Source organism: Neofelis nebulosa, chromosome 4, assembly GCF_028018385.1.
Source record: "Neofelis nebulosa isolate mNeoNeb1 chromosome 4, mNeoNeb1.pri, whole genome shotgun sequence".
Classification (NCBI taxonomy): domain Eukaryota; kingdom Metazoa; phylum Chordata; class Mammalia; order Carnivora; family Felidae; genus Neofelis; species Neofelis nebulosa.
Window position 1 is genome coordinate 31,956,873 of NC_080785.1, and position 25,327 is coordinate 31,982,199.

Genomic DNA, 25,327 nt, shown 5'->3' on the forward strand with positions numbered 1-25,327 from the left:
AAACCTGTACCAGTCCCCTTTCCTTTTAACCAAATCTAATATGTCTGAATGCATTAGTACTCTCTGTTTCCTCCAAAGATAATTGGCAGACATTGATGTCTTTCCTTTTAAGTAACTGCCAAAGAGTACACTAAAAAGCTCTAGGAAATCTAGTAAGCCATTTGTAATGATGTCAATAGGTTCAAATATCACACTAACAATGAATCACTCTTCCATTAACAAAATTATTTCTAAAATTGCCATCATCATTATTTCAATAAATGAACATGTTATATCATTACTGAGGTAGGCTTTTTGATTTCTTTGCAAACATTAATATAAAATGTGATTTTCCCTATAAACCATGTCCATATAAACTGAGAAAACATTACTAACAATAAATGTAATTGATGCTAAATAATCTACCAAAGCATTTGAAAACAATTTATAAATTTTTTTCTTCTTCTCAGACTAGGGAGGGGAAAGCAAGTAACATTAAGTTGTAGTTATTTTAAAGGACTTTTCTATATCTTTTTCACTTTTAATGAATAATCATATTTAAAGTTCATATATCATAATTTAATCATGTTGGTATTTAAAATAAGTATATAATTATATAAATATATTTGAAAGCTTTAATTCACACAAATGTATCTAATACATTAAATTGCCTACATAATTAAAATAACTTTTCTTAAGATAGAATGTTTATTCTCTATATCGAGATGATAAACTCCATAATTATATAAAATTATTATTTAGGTCTTCACAAAGTAAGATTATTAGAGTTCTTGCTAAACAAAAGTTTGATAGTGTGGGCACTGATTAGACACAAGAATAGATTCATTTGTGAAAACAGAGTTGTTTGTATTGGATGCTAGAAAACAGAATACATAGGTCTCAGAAAGTAGAAAATAGAACAAATCCCTTCTCCTTTCCCCTGTCTTTGTTCTTAAGAGTATATTGAAGCTCACCTTCTAAGTTTTTTAAGTTTTTTTGAAAGTTATTTTGAAAGAGAGAGAGAGAGCAAGCAGGGAAGGGGCAGAGAGAGAGAGGGAGCATCCCAAACAGACTCCACACCACCAGTGCAGAGTCCGATGCGGGGCTTGAACTCACAAACTGCAAACCTTGAGATCATGCCCTGAGCTGAAATCAAGAGTCGGATGCTTAACCGACTGAATCACCCAGGCACTCACATTCTAATTCTTAGGAAGAAAAGACTGTAAACTGAGATAATAGTCAAAAAGCATTAAAAGAGACAGGAAATCATCCAAGTAGAGAAAATGCTCAGACTACATATTAAACAAACTTGTACCAGATCAACTGTAATTTCCACTGGACTTCATTCTTATATTCAAGACATTTCAGTTTTCACATAGGTTTTTATGAGCACATTACACATGAATTGTTTAGATTAAAGAACCATAAGGCACCCCAAGGACACAGTCTGAGGCAAACTTAGTAGGGACACAACAGGTACTTGATGACTAAATACTAAATACATGACTTATTACCTAAAATGTTCTGTGATAAACAAAGGATTGATGTTTTAAATGGCAAAACAAAACAAAAACACAAAAAGAAAAACCAAATAAAAAAACAATGTAAAAATATAAAGAATTTTTAAAAAAATTTAAAAAATGGGTACATGCTATTTAAAATGTGTATTTTCGAAAACAGTTGTGAGAGTATCTCTGTCCTGTTAGTTTCTTCACTTATAAAATTAAAAAAAAATGGCAGTTGTTATTTCATCATAGGGATGTTGTGAAGATTAAATTAGGTTATATGTATGAAGTATTTAGTCCAATGATGGAATATGGTAGGAGATCTACTTTGTATTGTTGTTGTTGTTGTTATTATTATTATTCTCTGATACCCATTCTGTGTCCTGAGTCAGCATTTCAAGACTAGTAGAACCCGAGTGTATGAAGGCAGAACCTTTATTTCACGTGACAACACTTCAATTCTCCCTTATGAAACAAGCCTGCTAATTAGTTTCCGCTTATGTGACCTCGCCAGCATCTAAACCTCCAAAACATAAGAAAGCAGCCCATCACTTATGAAGGGTCATAAAATAGAGAGGACAGAAGAATGTTTTTCCAAATGGCTAAGATACAAAAATGTGCATTACTACTTCAATTGTTATAAGCAATGACATGAATCCCACAGATTTTCACTTTTAGCATGAGTAACTGACTATTAATCTATTAAGATAATTATTAGCATTATAGACATTTGATATTCATTTCCTAGAAAAAAAAAAGAAAAGAAAAGCAAATAACAGAAACTTACATTAAAGATTTTATTCAGCATTCTGCTAAGACCAGCTGTCACACAATGCTTGGCAATGTTACAAAGCTCCTATCTGCATGCGCATTCACACAAATATTAAGAGTCCCTCTGCATTTTATGATGCATGTTGCATTTTTTAGTGCAGCATCTGTGTTGTCTTTAGTGTGTTATGACTTTTAATCCTTGAGTTAATATATTTATAAATATGTTGTTCTGATTTGGATTTTTTGATTATTTTGTTTCCAGATAAATGTTGCATCTTTAAATATTTTATTAAATTGTTGCCAATGTGATTTCCACAGGAAAATGCATGGACTTAATTTTTACTATGATCTGTTTAAATTTATTTTAAAAAATCAGTAAAAAAGAATACTAGTACATTTACAGTTGTGATTGTCATAATTAAAGATCAACTGATACTTTTTTAATAATAGAAATATTTGACACAATATGTAATGATTATTCATAATTCTATGAAATTCCAAAACAATGCTAAGAAAATAATCCTTTTGAAGTTCACATATTCAATCAATATTTTTTTTTAATTAATTTTTAATTTTTATTTTTGAGAGAGACAGGGAGAGAGAGAGCGCAAACAGGTAGAGAGAGAGGGAGACACAGAATCTGAAGCAGGCTCCAGGCTCTGAGCTGTCAGCACAGAACCCTATGCGGAGCTTGAACTCATGAACCATGCGATTATGACCTGAGCCAAAGTCGGATGCTCAACCGGCTGAGCCACCCAGGCATCCCATTTTTTTCTTAATTTAAAATGAAGTTAGTTAACACACAGTTTAATAATGGTTTCGGGATCCAGTAAGTCTTATTTAATTATTCAACTGCTGAAAACCTCTGAAATATCTGAAATATCTTTGAAAGAGCACTGCAATTACAATCCCAGCTGTGTAGGGGGGCCTGGGTGGCTCAGTTGGTTAAGAGTCCAATTTAGGCTCAGGTCATGATCTCGCGGTCTGTGAGTTTGAGCCCCGAGTCGGGCTCTGTGGTGGCAGCTCAGAGCCTGGAGCCTGCTTCGGTTTCTGTGTCTCCTTCTCATTCTGTCCCACCCATTTGAGCTGTCTCCCTCTTGCTCTCTCTCAAATATAAATAAACATTAAAAAATACAAAAATAAAAAAGCAATTCCAGCTGTGTAAGATTTTGCAGGTTAATTTGGTTTTCTTTCTGTATTAAATTTTTTATTTGCCTTTTAACTTTAATTTTGGAAATAATCAATACCTAAAGAAGTTGTAAAGATAATACAGAGAAGACTCTTACTCTTCACCCAGTTTCCCCTACTGGTTACATCTTACATAATTATAATACAATATCAAAAATAGAAATTTTGACATTGGAACGATGTATGTGTATAATTCCGTGTCATTTTGTCACAAATGTAAATTTGTGTAATCAATAGCACAGTGTAGATACAGGACTATTCCATGCCCCAGTAATTTCCCTCATGGTTCTTTTTTTTTTAAATTTTTTTTAACATTTATTTATTATTGAGAGAGAGACACAGAGCATGAGCAGGGGAGGGGCCGAGAGACAGACACAGAATCCGAAGCAGGCTCCAGGCTCTGAGCTGTCAGCACAGAGCCCGACGCGGGGCTTGAACACACAAACCGCGAGATCATGACTTGAGCCGAAGTCGGACGCTTAACCGACTGAGCCACCCAGGCACCCCCCTCATGGTTCTTTTTTAACAATCAAACCTGCGCCCAGTTGACCACTTCTAACAGCTGGCAAGACCTAATGTATTTTTCATCTCTATAATTTTGTCATTTCAAGAATGCTATATAAATGGAATCATACGTCGTGCAACTAAGTTTTTCCACTCAACATGTCTTTGAGATCCATACAATTTGTTGCATGTTACTGACAAATAAACACTTATTATTTATCAGTAGTATTTCATGGTATGGATGTACAACAGAGAGACATTTTTACGTTTCCACTTCTTGGCTATTGCAAATAAAACTGTTATAAACAATTATGTACAAGTATCTGTGTGGACGTAGGTTTTCATTTTTCTGAGATAAACTGTAGGAGACCATTTGATAAATGCATATGGGTCATATGGTAAATGCATGTTTAGCTTTAAACAAATTGTGAAAATATTTTCTAGAGTAGCTGTACCACTGAACATGCATCCCACCTGCAATGCATAAGATCTAGTTTATCTGCATCTCATTGCCATTTAATACCGCCACTGTTTCATTTTATTCTGTTAGCTGTTCTAATAGGTTTGTAGTGATGTCTCAACACTGACTTAATTTGCATTTTTTGATGGCTAATGATGTTGAAAAGTTTATCATGTGTTTATTAGCCATGCACATGTACTTATCAATGAAATATTCCTTCGTGTTGCTCTTTGCTACATCTACTGTGAGAATGAAGACCATTCTCAGCAATCAGACTGCTGACATTTCAGAAAATGATGACATCATTCTAAAGGGATGCACTGTTACTGTGAAGGGCCCCAGAGGAACCCTGCGAAGGGACTTCCATCACATCAATGTAGAACTCAATCTCCTTGGAAAGAAACAGAAGAGGCTCCAAGGTGACAAATGGTGGAAGATGGAAAACAACTGGCTAGTATTGATGCTTTCTGTGGTCATGTACAGAACACGGTCAAGGGCATTACACTGTGCTTCTGTTACAAGATGAGGCCTGTGTATGCTCACTTCCCCATCAATGTTGTTATTCAGGAGAATGGTTCTCTTATTGAAATCCAGAATTTCTTGGGTGAAAAATACATCTGCAGGGTTCAGTTGAGGCCAGGTGTTGCTTGTTCAGTATTTCAAGCCCAGAAAGAGGAATTAATTCTTGAAGGAAATGACACTGAACTTGTATCAAACTCAGCTGCTTTGATTCAGCAAGCCACAACAGCTAAAAACAAGGATGTAGAAAATTTTTGGAAAATCTATGTTTCTGCAAAGGGAACAGTTCAGCAGGCTGATGAATAGATGTAAGTTGTCCAGCTACAGAAACAGCAAGATGCCGGATAACTTTTCAGACTTATTTGTGGTATTTTAAAGATGTAATAATCTCTGCTGATTGGGGCTTTTCTTAAACCAATAATCTTTTCCAACTATTTGGCAAGTAAACCACTCAAAAGTAAATTGTAGTGTGTTAAGAACAATAACAGAAGGAATAGGAGTTTTTCTAGCAAAACTTCATAGGAGGAAAAAAAAATATTCCTTCATGTCTCTTGCACATTTTCTATTTGGACTTGTTTGACTTTCGTACTGTTGGGATACGTACTGTTGGATACGTTTGACTTTCGTACTGTGTATATACGTATGTATATACACAAATATGTAAATATATATCAGTCATATATATATATAATATATAGTTATATATATCATATATATGTTTCCTTTGTTGCTTATGTGGTTTGCAATTGTTTTGTCCCAGTCTATATCTTGTCTTTTAATCTCTTTCACTGGGTTTTCTGCACAGTAAAATTTTTATTTTGATGAAGCCCTGTTTATCAGTTATTATTTTTTATTGATTGTGATTTTAACGTTATGTATAAAAACTCTTCATCAAGTCTAGATCATCAATTTTTACTACTTTATCTTCTAGAATTTTTTCCTGACTTTGCCCGGTTTTTAAGTCAGATAATACTGGATTTACAGATTTAGTAAGAAAAGAGGTTTTCTTTTTTTTTTCTTTTCTATTTTCTGGAAGAAATGATATGGAATTGGTTTTTAATTCTTTTAAAATATTTTGTAGAATTCTCCAGGGAATCACCAGAGCCAGATTTCTTTTTAGGGAGTTCTAAAAATTATGGTTTCTATGTGTTAATAGTTATAAGGCCATGAAATTATCTATTTCATGTTGGATGAATTGTGTTAGTTGCACTTTTCAAGGAATTGGCCCATTTCATCTACATTGTCGAATCTGGATATGTAGAGATACTATTATTCCCTTATTATCCTTTTGATGCCTGTGTGGTCTGTAGTGTCCTTGTCATTGTTTCCTCTCTCTTTCTGTTTTTGTTTTGTTTTGTTTTTATTTGTTTTCTGATCAGACTTCCTAAAGGCTTATCACTCTTACTGATCTTTTCGAAGAGCTTTTCCTTCATCTTTATGTGTGTGTGTTTTAATAATCTTTATTTATTTATAGTGATTTTCATAGACCATACTGTAATGCCATCCTAGCAACAACATTTTGTGGGACTGGATGAATACCTCTAATGCCATCAACAATTATTATCCTGTGTAGTGCATCACAGCTAGATGTATTATACCACATTCTATATCATAATAATGAAGGTCTATATTTTTCTTAATTATTCTGTCACATTTTTAAGTCACAGTAAAAATAAAATATTATATCAATAAATGGGACTTTTTCACACAGCAGAAAACATGATAGGAAATTTTTATACAACTCTCTCAGTATATTTAAATAATGTTTTGATTTATAAAATTACAAGTTTCTTTCAGCTATTTGCTGCCCTTTTTTGTAAAGATCTCAAGTATTTCTGATGAATAGTAATTCTACCAGTGTCTACCTTATGTCCTTTTAAATATATGTTAAGGGTATAATATTGTGCAGAATATCATTTTTAAGATTACTATTAACAATCATAGTGATTATAATGATTTAAAACTTAGTTACATAGAATTGCAATTGAGACTGAATTTAAATGAGAGAAATATCAATGTTATAATATTAACCTGTTTCATTTTCTGTGACAATAAAATATGGATCTTTGAAAAATTTGTATTAATTTATATATCCTCTGTACTATTTGTTTCAAAAAATAACCCATTTAATTCCTTTTTAGAAAACAAATTAAATACAGGCTGGCAACTTTATGTGCTATTTTGTTCTTATGTGAATTCAAACCATTGAGTCATAAACTCTTGAAAAACTGTGCCTATAATAGAATGCTGCCAGCAAGATCTGCTATATTTAAGCTTTAAATAATAATGATAAAGTTAAATAATAGGTTGCGTGTGCATCTTGAGTTTAAAAGAACCCTTAACTTTCAGTGCTAGATGATGAACATTTCCATTATTCTCAATGAGTTGGAGAAATAAGAAATCTTGTAGCAATCACATTGTAAAACCTTTAGATTTTTGTCCATGTGTTGAAAGCTTTAAGTTTCACATAAATAATTACATGCATAGCCTCTAAGTCATAATCTTATTGGGTAGTAATAGTCATTGATGCTGTTTCTAAAAAAAAAAAATCAAAAGCTCAAAAGCTCGTTTGTTTTCTCTCTAGAGCAGACGTTTTCATTATCAAATTTCTGTGACAATTTAAAACACCAGTACATTTTAGGTTTCAAACCACAAAGTGGAATAGGAAGATAAAGCAGCTAGCTAATTCAATCAAGACTTTTTCCATTGAGATCTGTTTAAGATTCTATTTTTTTCCCCACTTTAACTGAGTGTGAGAAATTTTCCAGAGCTATTTGCATTATAATAGAAGTTTGGATAAATGCTTAATTCTCTGCTTAGTTTGTATTTGGAGAAAGAAGCTTGAGGATCATAAGGCCACTAACTAAAATGTAGGACCAGCTGTGACTTACAAGGACACCTGCTAGGAGCCACAGATATACTTAAACTGGGAAGATTGGATTTGTAGGTGGCTTTGCCCAAGTGGAGTGAGGGAGATACTCTGGTATTACAGATCCAGCAAATTATATTGATTGTATGACAAATCACTGGCATTAGGATTAACACAACAAAACACAAGAAAATACAATTTTAAAAAGATAAACAAGAACCATGTTAAGTATCACTCTTCACAAAGAAAATTATTTAGCAAAATTGCTAAATACAGTATCTACCCATAACATCAGGCTTTTTATTTCTATATACTAGCAATGCACTAGAAATTAAAATGAAAGTTACCATTGATAATAGCATCAACATATAAAATCATTAGGGTTAAATCTGACAAAATACCTTCAAATTTTATAGGCTAAAATCAAAAGGTTGACGAAGATATCAAGAAATAGAGGGGTGTACTGGATCATGTGTTGAGTAAAATCCATTTTCTTAAGATGCTAGTTTTCCAAAAGTATTCCATCAAAAATGCAATCCCACTCATAGTATGGTTTTTTCATATCTAGCTTCACATCCATCTCCGCTATGTACTTGTATTTTATCCACACTGACTTTCTTTTAGTCCTGCAAAATTGCCATGATTCTTATACTTGGGCTTTTTCCACCCCTGCGTGTCATATCCTTGCCTGTTAACTTGTAATTCTTATTATCTCTACTAAAATATAATTTACTCATCGTAGTTTTTGCTACTCCTTCATGCTAGTCATGCATTCTATTACAGACTTTCATGAAATTCTGTATATTTTCTTCATTGCACTTCTAATTCTTGTTATTTACATCTAAGTTAATATTCCTCTCTTCCTCTAGACTGTAAGTTCTATTAGTAGAAGACGTTTTTTTTTTTTTTTTGGCCATTGTATTCTCATATAGTATACAGTCAAACTCAACATAAGGATTCCAAAAATATAGCTGAAGTAAGAACTGAGTAGATCAAACTTGCCCTCTATTAGAGATATACATATGCACATATACACAAATAACGTGCACACATGTATACATACATAAATACACCCGCATGGGATCTGATGTAAAATTTGCCTTATATCTGTAGCAATGTAACAAATTAAGGTATCTGGTAGGAACCTGTATTCTACAGTTGCAGTGTTATAGGTGAAGGTTTTGTTTTATATCCTTTATTATAACATTTTTACTGACCTAGATAAAAGTAAATTAGAAAATAACTTGGAATAATAATAAATTATTTTCAAATACATATTAACTATGCAAAAGAAAACACTTCATACAAAATCTATTAGTGTATTCCTTTGGCAGAATTTGTATGTTTTTGCTGGCCTCGCTAAGGACACTTAAATGTGAATCCATTAGAATTTGGACTGGTGATAGTGCCCATCCCCCCTGATAAATTGTTTTATGTGACAAGAATAAGAATTCTTTGTGAATCCAAGGAACTTTAGAAGCCCTTATAATCTAAGTTAACTATCTGTTTGTTTTATTTTGTTCTCTGATTCAAAAGTCTTACAATGGCAAACTCAATGAGGGAGTTAGTTTCAGTAGAAATAACTCCCAAGAGCTATTTTTTTTTCTGCCTTCTTTTCTTCCTGTTCCCACTACTTGTCTTCTAACACTATTATTTTTTCCCTTTCTTAAATATTCCCTTATTATTTTTATCCTTTATTTCTGTTTCTTACACACTTTGATTTCAATATCCTTTTCAATATTAAGTTCTTGTGAACAAGATTACAACCATTTAACAAAATTTAGAGAATAAAATTCTTGTTGTGTTGGACTTACATCATCAGTAAGTTGTGGTGAGGCTTGTTACAGAGTTCCAGGCCAATTTTTTTAAACTGTCTGTTGTAAATAAAAGCCATTCTAAAAAGTTATCTTAATATTTCAGTGACCAGCTTTTTAAGCTTCACTAACAAGTCTTTAAAACATTTATTAAATGTTGTTCTCAGTCTATTGATCAGTGCTGTTTCCCTTGTTGATTAATCTGGACAGGCTTTAAAAAGCTCTTTGAAGAAAAATAGACTTGGGGGACAAAATGAGCTTGATTCACAAGTTGATACTGTTGGGGGATATAAAAACAATCTTTAAGTCAGGATACTGTTTGTGAAGATTCAGTGATGATCTGAGATATGGTTCTAAACCAATTTTGTTTTAGAATAATGGTTATTTCAGTAATACCTGTATGATACCTGGAACAAAATGAATATAATATCTTCACATTCTCAAATTCATTATATTGGAACTGTGACTTGATGTTTTTATTTGATTTAATTCTCAAATGTTCTAAAATACACAGCACAAAAAATATGAGCAATCATTTCAATTGCTCTCACTTGTTGCATCTATCTGCAATAATGGAAGCAACTTAATCATTCATTTTCCCTATTTAGACAAACACGGATTTTATTTTATTTTATTTCATTTATTTTTTGGCTTATAGTATCTTGCAAAGATTTGTTTGTGAAATTAAAAAAATAAAATAAATATCAATCTTGTACTTTAAGTTAGGTTCTATTATACATTCTTCGCATATATCACTTCACTTACTCATCATAGCAAACTCAGTACATGTTCTCCAATATTTCTCCATCTGAAAGTTGACAAAATGAAGACAAACAATGTACTGGTTACTGTCAAAAGTCACACAACCTGAAAGTGGCAGATCAAGGAGTCATATCAAACAATTTGAATCTAATAAGATTGGATTCTCTTAAGTGCTATACTGTAATGCCTCTCCCCAAAATGTTACTATATCTTTGATGATAAACATCAGTTAGGAATAAATGGAAACCTTTCTAATTAATATTTTCAGTTACACTTTTAAGGGAAAAAGAATGGTGAATCTGTACTGCTACATAAATATTCCCCTGAATAATAAGGATAAACTAATCCTTTACTGAAGCTGAAAATATCTTTCTTCAATGTCTCATCAAACTTGAGATTTTTTTTAAAAAGTTTTAACCTTTATTTATTTTTGAGAGAGAGAGAGAGAGACTATGAGCAGGGAAGGGGCAGAGAGAGAGAGGAAGACACAGAATCCGAAGCAGGCTCCAGGCTTTGAGCTGTCAGCACAGAGCCCGACGCGGGGCCAAACCCACAGACGGTGAAATTATGACCTGAGCCGAAGTCAGACACCCAACTGACTGAGCCATCCAGGTGCCCCACAAACTTGAGATTTTTAACAATTTAAAAAGTAGATGATGTTTTTGCTGATCATTGTACCTGGTTTAGAAGAATATGGATTTACGTTATCTGATCATGGTCTCACAACATCACATTTTTCCATATTGTCTACCAACCCATCAACTTTTTCTTACTAGAATTCACTGAATGGAACAATTAATATTCATTTCCTCTCAACATTTTCCACTTCCTTTAATGATCTGCCTTGACATCTATTTATCTTTACTGCTTCAGTTCAATGTTAATGACTTTTATAGGTATATTTGTTAACTTGATGTTCTATATATCAAACTTAATTTTACATACAGAGCAAAACTGAAAATTTTAAAACTAAAAACCAAACAAATGCGAAACACAGCTCAAAAAGAATAGCATTCTCTCATAATGGCTCTAGAATAAACTCAATGGAGATGCCCCCTAATGTACTTCCATATCCTTCAGTTTGATAAGACATCAGTTCTTATCTCTTCTGTCATAGTTACTAGGTTCTAATAGGAATTTTGTTTACTATAGAGTTAATATTTATATTAAATGAGAATATAATGAGAACTGCCATCATAATTCATAGGTCATGTGTAAATTATTTACACTGAATTTAGATAATGATAAAAGAAAGCAATATATGAGAACTAGAGAGAAAGATACAGCCGCTCATTTAGTCATTCATTAAACATTTTTTAAAAATAAGCATACAAGTTTAGAACTTTTGACCATTTATAGTTTTTGATTTTTGTTTTCTTATTGTTGACTTTTAAGCATTTTGTATATTTTGTATACAAATATTTCTATCAGCTAATGTGAGATTGGTCACAGTTCTAAATTCTGAACTTTGTAGAGATAAATAGTAAGAGAGAAAAGGAGTGAGTGAGTGAGAAAGGGAGAGAGAAGAGTGAACACAAATAATTAAAATACATATCAAAAACACTAAAATTGGGGCACCTAACTGGCTCAGTTGGTGGAGCTTGTGAGTTTTGATCTTGGAGTCATGAGTTCAAGCCCCGTGTGGGGCATAGAGATTACTTAGAAAAAATTAAATTAAATTAAATTAAATAAAAACAGACTTTGAGTTAAAATATATATTTTAACCCAATAATAAAAAATAAATATAAAATATATAAACTTATATGAACTAGATATATTAATAGAAATGTGTAAGTTCACAAAATGGCATAAAAAGAAATATAAAAAATAGATGAATATTAAGAAATTGAAGTGAAATTCAGGAGTTTTTCTCTCTAAAAAAACTAGCCCCAAAGGATTCTTTTGATTAAGTTCTATAAACCTTCAAGTAGTAAGTAGTTAATTTCTACCCCATATTTTTTTCCAGAATTAAAAAAAAGAAAGTTATGCAGAAAATTGTATGAGGCAAGAGTAATATTAAATCTAAAACCAGGTATGAGCCATAAAAGAAGAGACTAGCATAATCCAATTTCATTTATAAATTATAAATAAACTTATCAAAAGTGAATGAAATATTAGTGAATCAGATCCTATTAACTTAAAAAAAGCACAGTCAAATAAATTTTAGTTATTGTTAGGGACTGCACAGTGTTCTTTCACAATTCATATGTTTGAAGTGATGGTATTTGGAGATAGGGCCTTTAGGAAGGTAGTTAAGATTAAATGACATCATAAGGGTGAAGCCCTAATCCCTTAAGATTGCTGTCCTTATAACAGGAGGACACATCAAGGAACTTTCTTTAAGCATATACAGGCAAACGGCCACATGAGGACACAGTGAGAAAATGGTTCTTCAAGCCAGGAAGAGAAGTGTCATCAGAAGTCACATTTGCTGGCACCTTGATAATAGACTTTTAGTCCCAGAACTATAAGAAAAAAAAATGTCTGTTGTTTAAGACATTCAGTCTGTATTTTCTCACACAGCCTGAACTGACCAAGGCAGCTTGGAATGCAAGAATGGTTCAATGCTAGAAAATATATACAAATAAATCCCCACATCAACAGAAAAAAGCAATCAACAAAGAATAAAAAGCTTCCGAAGATTCATAACATATTTACAATAATAAATATTAGGCAACTAGGAATAAAGGATATTTCTTTAATGTGTGAGAATTTATATACCACAAACTTCTGACAAAGGTATCTTTAATGGAGAAGAAAATTAAACAATGTCTTTAAGTTTGGGAAAGAGACAGGATACTCACTATCACTGCCGTGCACTAACAGAGGAAGGGATGACTTAGCCAATGCAATAAATCAAAAACAAAACAAACAATACACAAAACAAAACAAAATACAAGCCATAAGAATTAAAGGAATCTGAATGAAAGAGGTAAAACTCTCATTTTGGGCAGGTGACACCATCATTTACTTTGAAAAGCCACCAGCATCAGTAAATTATTAAAATAAATAAGATAAGTCAGGAAGGTTGAGAAATAACAGAATATAAAAGTCAATAGCATTTCTCTAAAAATAAGTAAATGCAATTCATGGAGTGATAAATACCAGGCAGTGGTATTTAAAATATTTAAAAATAAGAAACCATTCATAATAGTTTCTTACTTAACAATAAGAAACCATTCATAATAGTATAAAAATTATGAAATATCTAGGAATTAATCTAGTAAAAAATGCACAAGAGGTTTAAAGTAAGAAATTTAAAACTCAAGTAATATAAAAAATATTGATAAATATGTAGATATTCCAAGTTGGAATGATTTAATATATATATACCTGTTCTCTCCAAATTAATATATTAAGAATCAAGTTAATAAACAAGGTTGGGCTTTTGTATGGAAATAAAAAAATTTAAAAATTAATATGAAAGAAAAAGCTTTGTATATCACAATACAGCCTACTCCATTAATAAAACACTCATAATTCTTTGAGGATAAAACTCCCCATGTTGAACATCTTTAGACTAAGACCTTTCAGACTCTTAGAAATCCTCTAGCATTTAAGAAGGGGTGCAAGGTACCACTTCAAATTTTTCACAGGTCCCATCCTAGGGTCTTCTAGATACATGCCTAATATGATCTTTGGTGCCAGACCTGGTTTGTTTTGAGAATCATTTCCTGGCTAGTAAGACTGAAAGAGAAACACTTTTGTTTTTATTTTTCAATCTAGTAACTGTAGGACCTTCGATATTCTCTCTCAATTCTGTTTACAAACTGAAAAGATTGTAAGTTGTAAGTAAAGAACTTAGCGTTTCTCAGCCAGGAGTGATTTCCCCTTTTGAGACACTTGGCAATATCTGGAGACATTGTTGGTGTCACAACTGGGGGTGGGGTGTGACTGACACCTAGTGGGTAGAAACCAGGGATCCTGCTAAATATGAACAGGACAATCCCCTACAACACACACTTATCTTCCCAAAATGTCAATGGTGCTGATGTCAAAAAAATCTGATTTCAACTCATCTTTCTCTTCCTGTACCTTAACATAGACAGCAGAAAGAATTCAACTGACATTTTCACATTTTGCATAGATATCCAATATCTAAGTTCCATTAGTTCATTAGGTACCTTTTCTAATTTCCAAGTTATTGCATGCAGGTGTTAGATTTAATTACTCTGCTACTATATATCATGGATTGCCACATTTTCAAACTACTTTATCAGTTTCCTTATGACATTTTTTTCTGCCCATGTTTTAGGCTTTCCTTACAGCAATATTCTACTTTCAGGTACCCATTTCTATATCAGTTATCCTACATTGCATTAAAATCAAAACAATTGGGACATCTGGGTGGCTTAGCCGGTTAAGCATCTGACTCTTGGTTTCTGTGCAGGTCATGATCTCATGGTTCATGAGATCTCATGATCTCATGGTTCATCTCATGATCTCATGTTTCTCATTGAGGCCCCTACTGGGCTCTCTGTTGACAGTGTGGAGCCTGCTTGGGATTCTCTCTCTCTCTCTCTCTCTCTCTCTCTCTCTCTCTCTCTCTCTTTCTCTTCCTCTCTCTCTACCCGCCCCCTGCTCATGCTCACTCTCTCTCTCTCTCTCTTTCTTTCTGTCTGTCTCTCAAAATAAATAAATAAACATTGAAAAAAATAAAACAAAAACAATAAAAACACCCCAATAATGACTCAAAACAGCAACTTAATTTCATTCGTAATTGAACTTAAGTTGGGCATCTCCTTGGGCAATCTCAGCTGGGTCTACTCATGTATCTGCAACACCTTGCATGTCATTTATTCTGGTTCTGCTTCTGTGAGTTGGCTTGCTGCCATTTGGGGTGATTCTGGTGACTAGACTATATATCCCTCATAATTCATAAGGCTAGTTTAGGCTTGCTCATATGGCAAAGTATCCAAAACATCAATAGAACAAGCCATAATGCACAAATGCTTTAATAGCCTTAGCTTGCATCACATTTGTTATTGTCCCGTTGACCAAAGCAAGTCACAAGGCTAGCACAAATACAAGGGTTAGAGGATACCAGGTATTTACAAAGCATGGGTAAAGCAAGGGGAAGCATCTGTAGCCATTTTTGAATTTACCACATTTTTTTATCCACAAATATTTGCAAGAACTATGTCACAGATATCCATGATGGGACCTATATGTTGGTATGTAATGAATTGTAATTATAGTAATGAGAGGTTAAAGGACTGTGGAGTTCCCACCTTTAATGGAGCACATATATAAAATATTTGAAATACATGTCATATGTGAGGAGTACCATGCGGTAGCTAGAAGCAGTGATGAGATGTACATATAACAATATTGATCATTTTTAAAAACAGAGTGCTGAGTGAAAAACAAAAAGTGAGAAACAGAAATCTGTTATGATAGATCTACGTAAGTCAGTAATCAATACTTACTTTACAGGCATGCACACACACACAAAAGGTACATCTTAGACCCAATGGAATCTTTGACCGTGGTCTGGACTACAGGGAACAGAATAAGAACACGGAGAAAGGGCAGGTTTAGGAGTTCGTACGTAAGGTCCTGCATAGTGCATGGCCTGGCTTCTTTCTGCCACTCCAGCTTCACTTCACATCTTTCTTGATTTCTTGAAACTTTACAAGTTTCTTCCTTGAACTTGCATTTTAACCACACTGGCTTTCAAAAGAGCCATGTTCCTTAAACCCCTTGGTTCTTTCACTTGATATACACCTCTTTTTCTAGTTGACTTCCACTTATTCTTCAGTCTTCTTCAGATCTCAACACAAATACCACTTCCTCTGGGAAGCCACTTCCTCTGGGAAAATGAGGCCAGGAATCCTCTTATAGACACAGATTCCCGAGTATATATGACATCTGGTATAAAGCCAAAGTGACACTTATGCAAATGTTTCAATTTGAGCTTTCCTTAATAGAACTCTTTTGCCTAGTTAACTACTATCCATGTCTTCTTCTTTTTTAATGTTTAATGTTTGTTTGTTTATTTATTTTGAGGGAGAGAGAGCATGAGTGGGGAGAGGGGCAGAGAGAGAGGGAGAGAGAATCTTAAGCAGGCTCCATGAGCATGGAGACTGATGTGGGCCTTGATCCTTCGACCATGAGATCATGACCTGAGCCAAAATCAAGAGTGGATGCTTAACCAACTGAGCCACCCGGCACCCCACTATTCATGTCTTCTTTTGCTTTCCAGCTTAAATGATATTCCCTCAAGAAACTAAACTAGATCTTCAGATCTCTATGTTATGTTTTCTTATATTTCTCCTTTTTATCACACATCACAAGTGTAATTAAATATGTCTAGATATACCTATGAGATCTTTTATTTACTACATATGAATAATATGTTATATATAAAGTTGTACATACAAACACGCAAATTATACACACACACACACACACACACACACACACATGCACGCACACAAAGAATTGTTATTTGAAGGCTGTTGGCATTTGATTTATTTGGCCATTCACTTATATGTTCCAGATCCCATGTTAAGAGATAATTTCTAGTGCTGCAATGGTTTAGAGAGATTCACAGTAATAAGCTCTCATCCTGCACAATTATAAGGCCTTACCCATTCATTGTTTTTGAAGAAAACATGAGGGTCACTTACATTTGAATGTGTCCTCTTTAATACTATTATTGATTTTGTGTCCTCCTTAATATTATTATAAGGCTGTGCTCTCACCCCCTCTGAGATCTGTAAGAACGAGAAATGACTTTCTCAGAAGGAGACTTGAGAAAAATTGCATGTGTAATGATGGGGTTATTTGAGAAATGTACTGTGCTCTATTTATTATTTGATCTGGGGCATGGTGCTTATCCTAGCTGTGATTTGGGGCTATTAAAGTTAATTACACAGAGACTGGAAGTGAATGTGAGGCTAACCTTACTAGGAACATATTCAGAAAGTGCTTAAATGTTTCGCTGCCCATCACCCTGAGGAACTTCCATGGGTTTGGGACAAAGACTGGAACCCACATGTGCTGACTCAGTCTGGAGGTAACAGTTGTAGAGAGTTTTATGCTTATGAAATTCAGGGATTCAATGTAAATGGTTTGTATGTGTTACATGAGAACATGGGCAGACACTTCAAATCTATCTATACTTAGACGTCTTTTAGAGATGGAAAATGATATCATAGAGCATTTTTATTATTCTCTATCTGGGTCATAAACTTCTTAAAATTTCTTTCTCAGTATAAGCTTTTTATGTTTCTATTCAATCCTGAGATAAATTTCTTCAAAGATTAAGGGAAATATATTCAGCTGTTTTAAAGCTAAGTAAATGTTAAAACTTTGTATGTGTGTGTGTATATATATATATATATATATATATCTCCATATATATATATATATATATATATATATACACATATATATACACACACACACATATATATAAAATTATATGCATATAATATATGTGCCATCATAAGAAAAGCAATCTATTGTAATCACTTTCTCAGTAAATCTCAAAAATGCTGCTTCTGAAAAGTTTGATCTGAATACAAATGATACTTTAAAAATTATCTTGTTTGGATATGAGGGAGCAAATTTTCTCCATATTTCTTTACAAAAAAATATTCCATTGTTTGGAAAACTCCTGAGACTTAGGATAATTAATCAGTAAGTGACTTACTTAAATCGATATTTTGCATTACTATTTTTTTTTTTTTTGCATTACTATTCCCACAAATACACAGGAGCCTTTAGCCATCACATTAGGGGGACTAGTAGCATTACCAGGTGATACAAGAAAATGTGAAAAATGTAAACAAATGGCATCACACTTAAATTAAAATTTCAGGTTGGAAAAAAATCTCAGTGATTTCAAGTTTTAGTTTGCCCTCAATGTTGATCATCAGGTGAAGTGCCTGGAGGTCACAGTGCCCTTTAGAGAACATTGTGAATTACTGAAGTAGTACATCTATGTGGTAATTATGGATATAATTTTTGCAAGTCGCATACTATTACATCTAACAATTTAAAAAAGAAGAGGGGTGCCAGGGTGGCCCAGCTGGTTAAGCGGCTGACTCTCGATTTTGGTTCAGGTTATGATCTCACATTTCATGGGATTGAGTCTCCCACCAGCCCCTGTGCTGACAGTGCCTGAAGAGAATCCTCCCTTTCTCTCTGCCCCTCTCTCACTCGTGCTCTTTCTCTCTCAAAATAAATAAAAATAAAATAGAAGAACTCAGTGTTAAGTTCTAAAGACAAACATTTTGAGAGAAAAAATAAATTGAGTGCATTTTATTAGCATAATTCATTTGTAAATAAAACAAAACAAACAAAAATCATTTGAATCAAGTGTCCTTTAGTTCAACTAAAAGAATAAAACTTCTATTAAAATGAGTTTTAAAACCACTGCTAATAATATTTTAGCTTCAGATTTTCTACATGAGAAAGCCAAAATTCAATCAGAATAAGAAAATTATAGGATCATATTCCAGGTTTCATGGCTCTTCTGTGCTATAATCCTCAAATAATTAAAATATGTAGAGGTCATGGTCCTCTTTATAGTCACATGTACTTCACCAGTCTTACTCTCACAAAAACCAGACAGATTATGACAGATATGAAGTTGAACTACGAAACATTTTGCTAAGGAACCTAAAGATGGGGAATAAAAACCACAAATTCCAGGGTGTCTGGGTGGCTCAGTAAGTTAAGCATCCAACTGTTGCTTTCAGCTCAGGTCATGATATCACCTGGAATATCAAGCCTCACATCAGGTTCTGTGCTGACAGCTCAGAGCTGGCCTGGGATTATCTCTCTCACTCTCTTCTGCCCCTCCCCCACTTGTTCTCTCTCTTTGTCGCTCTCTCAAAATAAATAAACTTAAAAAAAACCACACACACAAGTTCCCAGAATTAATCTAATTTAATGAGATGAGCACTATCATTCCTATTTCTACCCCTTGGTTATCAGGCCCATATATATAATACCTATTGGGAACATGTATAGCACCACATATTTGGCATTAGTACAAGGACTAATTACAACCTGAAGAATTCACTAAGCTAGCATCAACTCTGCATCTTTGAAAGGCCAGTTGATCACTATTAACTGGTAGCTTCCAGATGATATATGGTAGGACAAATGTATCCTTGGTATGTGTCCACCTCTGCACCATGGCTGATACATTGACTAACGACGTTTAGAGACATTTATTTGGAGTTACCCACTACTATAGACAAAACTTGACCTTAACACTGATACTGAGAACTAAAACAAAGATAGTAAAAAAAAAGCAAAGAGGTAAAAACCAAGCTTTAAAATTATACTGTTAAATGTCTGCATTATTTTCATTTTTCATTTGGTTCACATACCTCAAACCTCTATTTAGCCTTGGATGCAATTATTCATTAATACCCCTCTCAGGACAAATATTGCAAGATCACTGGGTTTTGATATTAATGGTGAATTGGAGATGGTGGAGGTGTTTTGGCATTATTTTTTGGAAGTATTATTTCGCGTTATTCTTTTAAATTATTTTTAAGGCCACTGCTCTCTAATATTACAAGTAGGAATTTATAAACATGCATAATTTGCTACTTATAATTCTCACTTTGCAGACACCACTCAGTTGCACAGACCATGGAAAACATATCATACGTACTTCAGTTGCATAAAGCAGTGGTTTCTAGCCTATTAAAGTTTAGGGACGTGTTTTGGGTAAGCTTTTGATTGACTTGCATAAGGAATAATTTTGCTTTCAGCAACTGTATATTGAAAAAAGTACATTATAGAAAATATAGTTGTAACAAAGTAATGTTAAATTAATTGCATATTCTCAAAATAACATTTATATAGTTTGAAAACCCCACATGCATGTAAATTTTTATTCAAGCATTCTATAAAAGATGCCTGATAAATGTTTGGACTTATACATCATTTGTAGTGAGTTAATGGCTCTCTACATATCAGACGCCCACATGTTGGAAACCATTGATATAATGGATTTTTTTTTGTCCTCTTCATCTCTGCTTTTCACCATCCCCCGAATCTTCTTTTTCTACTTCTACTTAATTATAAATAAAGCTGTTTTGGCAGTATATCTAAAATCAAGGGTATGATTTTTGTCAAAACTGGTTTAATAAAAACTTATAAAGCCATTGAGCCAAACACAAAATCTGAGCAGCCCACCCACAAAATCACACCTAGTGAAGTAGTTAACAAAGGTCAATAGACAACATCTGTTACCTAAAGAAGGCGTAGGAATTAAAGCATCATAAATGTTTACCAGTAATGTGTGAAAACAAAATCATCCATAAAAAAGCTTTTCTACTTAGATGAATATGTGCTACCCATAAATGAGCTCAGAACCTGACAGCTGGATAATTTTAATTTCTGAGTAGCTTATACCTTAGGGAAAACAGAATAAAACATTTTAAGAGTTTTAATCAGTTGAAGGTTTCCTGTGTTTGTGGTCTTCTTTTGAAAGTTAATTGTCTCATTTAAATGTGATGATTGAACTAAACTATACAAGACATATACATCATTGTGAACATTATACATATATATTGTGAACATTTCAGTGATTCAAAAGTTCTTTGCATATATACAATGTATTTCACTCAAACGCTATTAATCTAGCAGAGGAGCTCAGAAACAGGTAGAAATAACCATAACAAAGGATATAGAACAGTGATTCCACAAAGTATGTACATATAAAATATTACATTCAAAGAAGGAAAAATTACCACCAACTTTAGCAGTTATAAATACTTTTTAAAATTTTACTTCTTTTTAAAATTTTTAAAAAATTTTTATTTTTGAGAGAGAGAGAGAGAGAAAGAAAGAGCATGAATGGGGGGAGGGGCAGAGAGAGAAGGAGACCCAGAATCCCAAGCAGGTTCCAGGCTCTGAGCTGTCAGCATGGAGCTCGACGCCGGACTAGAATCCACAAACTGTGAGATCATGACCCGAGCTGAAGTCGGATGCTTAACTGACTGAGCCACCCAGGTGCCTCTAAAAAATCTACTTCTAAAGAGATATAAAATTAGATGTCATGTGTCCAACAGTGTGCTTAATATTGGTGGAACAATTATAATTAAGAAACTGTCCAAAAAGAAGATATCAGTGTCAAGTCTGATATTGAATCAAACTGTATTGTCTTACTTGCAAATAGATATAATTAAAGCAGAAGCAAGTTACAAATGCAAACTATAAATGGAACTCAGACAATAGAGTAAATGATACCATCAGTGGTTGGGATGGTTAGAAGTTTTCGTGGAAGCAGTATATAAATCGAGAACTTGAATGATGTATGGGAGTTCACCAAACAGAAAGAAGTAAGAAGAACATAATCAGAATTACATGTAGAGGGAAGAGTACGAATAGAACCATAAACGTAGTTGTAATATTTCTGATTTTAGAAGAAGTAGAGAGAAGGTTAGGCCTAAGTTCATCTTTATCAGTTAAAGTTCAATTAGAGATGCAGAAACAGTATTACAGTAATAGACTTTTCTCAATTGCAGGAAAAAAAAAAAGCTGATGAAGTAAGAATCAAGAAGGGAGATTTGAAGAATCTTTGTGAAGTCACTAACTAGCCCACCAGAAACACTGGCATTTGTGGATATGTCAGAGCTTACAGGCCAATCTGAGAAGACAACCACGTCCAGTAGGACCATGAAATGAGGCTGGTGGAGAGATATAGAAGGCTTTCACATCTGGACAGCTACTGGCTGCTATTGTTCAGCAGGAGTGGCAATCACAAAAGAGAGCTGTTCTCGGAATGGAGTAGAATAAGGACAGAAGAAGGACAGTACTTCTGTATTTGCAAGTCAGCTTATCTAACCTGATAATCTTCAGAGAGGTTTGCCTGCTTCTTCACTTCCTGCTTTCTTTCTGCCTTCCAAAGTCTGCTCAAAATTAACTTGTGGTCTACTCTAACATACAGAGAACCATACAATGAAGGGGGATTCTGGGAAACAGGATTCAATATGAGCAAGTGACAGAGCACAAATCAGCACACTGTCCTCAGGACTGTTGACTTTACAGTCAGTGGAGAGTCTCAGAGATACTGAGAACGGGGAGTGACAAGATAATAGATTTTGTTTTCAGAAAAGCAATTTGAGTCAGAGAAATAGAATTGATTATAAGTAAGATAAACTGGAAGTAGGGAAAATTTTGCCAAGATTTTTCAGCCCTCCAGACAAGGAGTGGTTCTGTACTGAACTAGGACAATGAAAATAGGCATGAGTAGGAAAGAACCCATTTGAGATTTTAAGGGGCTAAATTGACTGGACCAGTGTTGACTGGTTATTGGAGATAAGTAACAGATGAATCTGGCCCAGTATTTAGTTTGGATCCTTGCAAGTACGGGAAGAAGTGTCAAAGAAAAATTGCATCAGATGGATTAAAAAGGCAAGGATAACTTTATTTAAAATATTGCAGTTAAGGAGACAGATTAAAATCAATTCCATAGTTACAAAAGGTGAGAGAATTTTGAAGAGCTGTGGTGAGCTAGTGGAAATGTAGTCGAGGCCATTGGAAGGGGGAGTTGGTCCATATGCTTAGGCCATCTGTGTTTGCTAATGGGCACTTAATGTAGTTTGACTCCTATTTTTCTGCAGAGACTGGAAAACAGGGACAGTTCTTGATGGTTACATTTCAAAGGGATGGGCCTCAATGTTCTTGAGAGAAGATTTACATCTCAAAGGGGTAGAGAATATATTTACTATTGCAAACTCTCTAAAATAAATGCTCTGAGAAAAGAGAGGTCAGAGGTCTAGAGTTTGGAAGAAACCTATCTAAACTTTAATCAAGTTGAGGGGAATGCTAAGGCCATGTTGGTCAAAAATTGAATGCAGTTGCCTATTTTGCAAAGATAATTTTGTTAGTCATAGTGCGTTTGAACTTTCTGAAGAGTTTGAATTTGCGACATAAAAGTAAGTGACCACTGTTAAACTGACTGATGAGGTTTTGGGGTGATAGTGGGGCTCATGGGGCCAAGAAAGAATTTTTGAAGATGTCTTTGTTGAAAAAAGGTCATTTTATTAAAGCATGGGGACAGGACCCATGGGTAGAAAGAGCTGCATTTGGGTTGTGAAGAGTGGTTCTATACACACACACACACACACACACACACACACACACACACACACACTATGGGGCTGGGGGAGGTAAAGTCAAAAGGGAAGTTTCCAAAGAGATTTTCATATGCTGAAAACTCACAGATTACTGAAAGCCTAGCTATTGTCAAGCTAAGGTGGTTTTTCTCTCTAACAAAACATTAACATTAAGACACTAGGGAGTTCTTGGAGAAAGGTTACACTCTGTATTTCCTCAAGTATTTGTCACTGGGCTTCAGGTTGTAAGGAAATTTAATTTTACCAGCCATTTCTTCTTGCCTTTGTTCCCCACATGACTATGGAGTGAAGGGTGATGTTGGGGCTCCAGAAAACTGAGTTTATAGGTTTCTGGAGATTAGGCTATTAATAAGATTGCCTTTTCTTATAATTTACTAAGACATTTGTAAACTGAAGGAGACCCTATCAGTTTAACCATTTGTTTTCTGTCATTTTCTTTGTCCTTGGGCATCCAGGAATGCCTGAGCAAGGTCACACATATCCCACCGGGGTGGCTGGGGGGGGGGGGTGGCGAGGAATGGGTGCTGTTAGCTTGTACTTTGCCTTCAGCTTGTCCCATGCTCTCTCATCACTGACTATAGTGCCTTGAGTGGTGCACACCTCTCTCTCAAAAAAAAAAAAGACATTCTGATACCCAAACTCCCAGAATCTATGAAAGTGATTGATCTTATTTAGAAAAGGAGTCTTTGTAGTAACTTAAGTTAAGAATATTGAGATGAAATCACCCTAAGTTATCTGGGTGAATCCTAACTCAGTAACAATTATTCTTTAAGAGACACACAAAGGCAAGGCCATGATAGGATGGAGGCAGAGATTACAGTGATATAGCTGGAAGCCCAGGTATGCCAAGGTCCACCACAATCTGGAAGAAACAAGGAATGAAATATCTTTTAGAGCTTCAAAGGAAGTAGAGCTCTGAGGACATCTTGCTTTGGGACTTCTGACCACTAAAACTGTAGAGAATAAACTGTTGTTTCAATACACTAAGTCTGTGAGTAATCTGTTATATCATCCTTAGAAAACTCATACATTGACAAAATCAATTCACTGATTTTTTTTTTCATGTGGTTTAAATGTAACTATATCAATAAAGTATATTCTCACATTTTATTGGAGGCATATATACAGACCATTTAAATAAATTTACATTAAACTAGTATATTCAAGCTCTGACCAATTCATAGGCAGCAGTGTGGCCATGAATTGAGTCCAGTCCATGAGATTTCACCTTCACAATTAAAAGAGAGGGAGAGAGACAGAGAAAGAGAATCATATGAACTACTTCTATCCTAATAAGGATACTTAAAAAAATGTTATATTTAGAGAGGGTATGAGTGGGGGAGAGGGACAAAGTGAAAGAATGTCTACACTGAGCTCTGTCCCACTACATGGGGATCATGACCTGAGCTGAAACCAAGAGTTGGACGCTCAACTGACTGAGCCACCCAGACACCCCAATGAGTAAACTTTATTAGAGCTCTTATAACACTGAAGATTTGTTATCAATTAGTTTTCTTTTTCTTAAGTAACAATTTTTATAGAATTCTGATTTATAATGTTTATTTATTTTTGAGAGACAGAGAGACAGCATGAGCTGGGGAGGAGCAGAGAGAGAGGGAGACACAGAATCTAAAGCAGGATCCAGGCTCCGAGCTGTAAGCACAGAGCCTGAAGCAGAGCTCAATCACGAGCCACGAGATCATGACCTGAGTCAAAAGTTGGACGCTTAACTGACTGAGCCATGCACGTGCCCCTAGAATTTTGATTTATAGATGTAAGAAAATTTAGCATGATTTTGACTTACTAACCAAATAATTACAGCTTTGGAGTTTCTTTTTCTT

General features: G+C 34.2%; 1 pseudogene; it reads left to right on the forward strand.

The window, feature by feature from the left end:
• The first annotated feature begins 4,657 nt into the window (after positions 1-4,657).
• LOC131509081 (large ribosomal subunit protein uL6-like) lies at positions 4,658-5,445 on the forward strand (annotated as a pseudogene).
• The last annotated feature ends 19,882 nt before the right edge of the window (positions 5,446-25,327 follow it).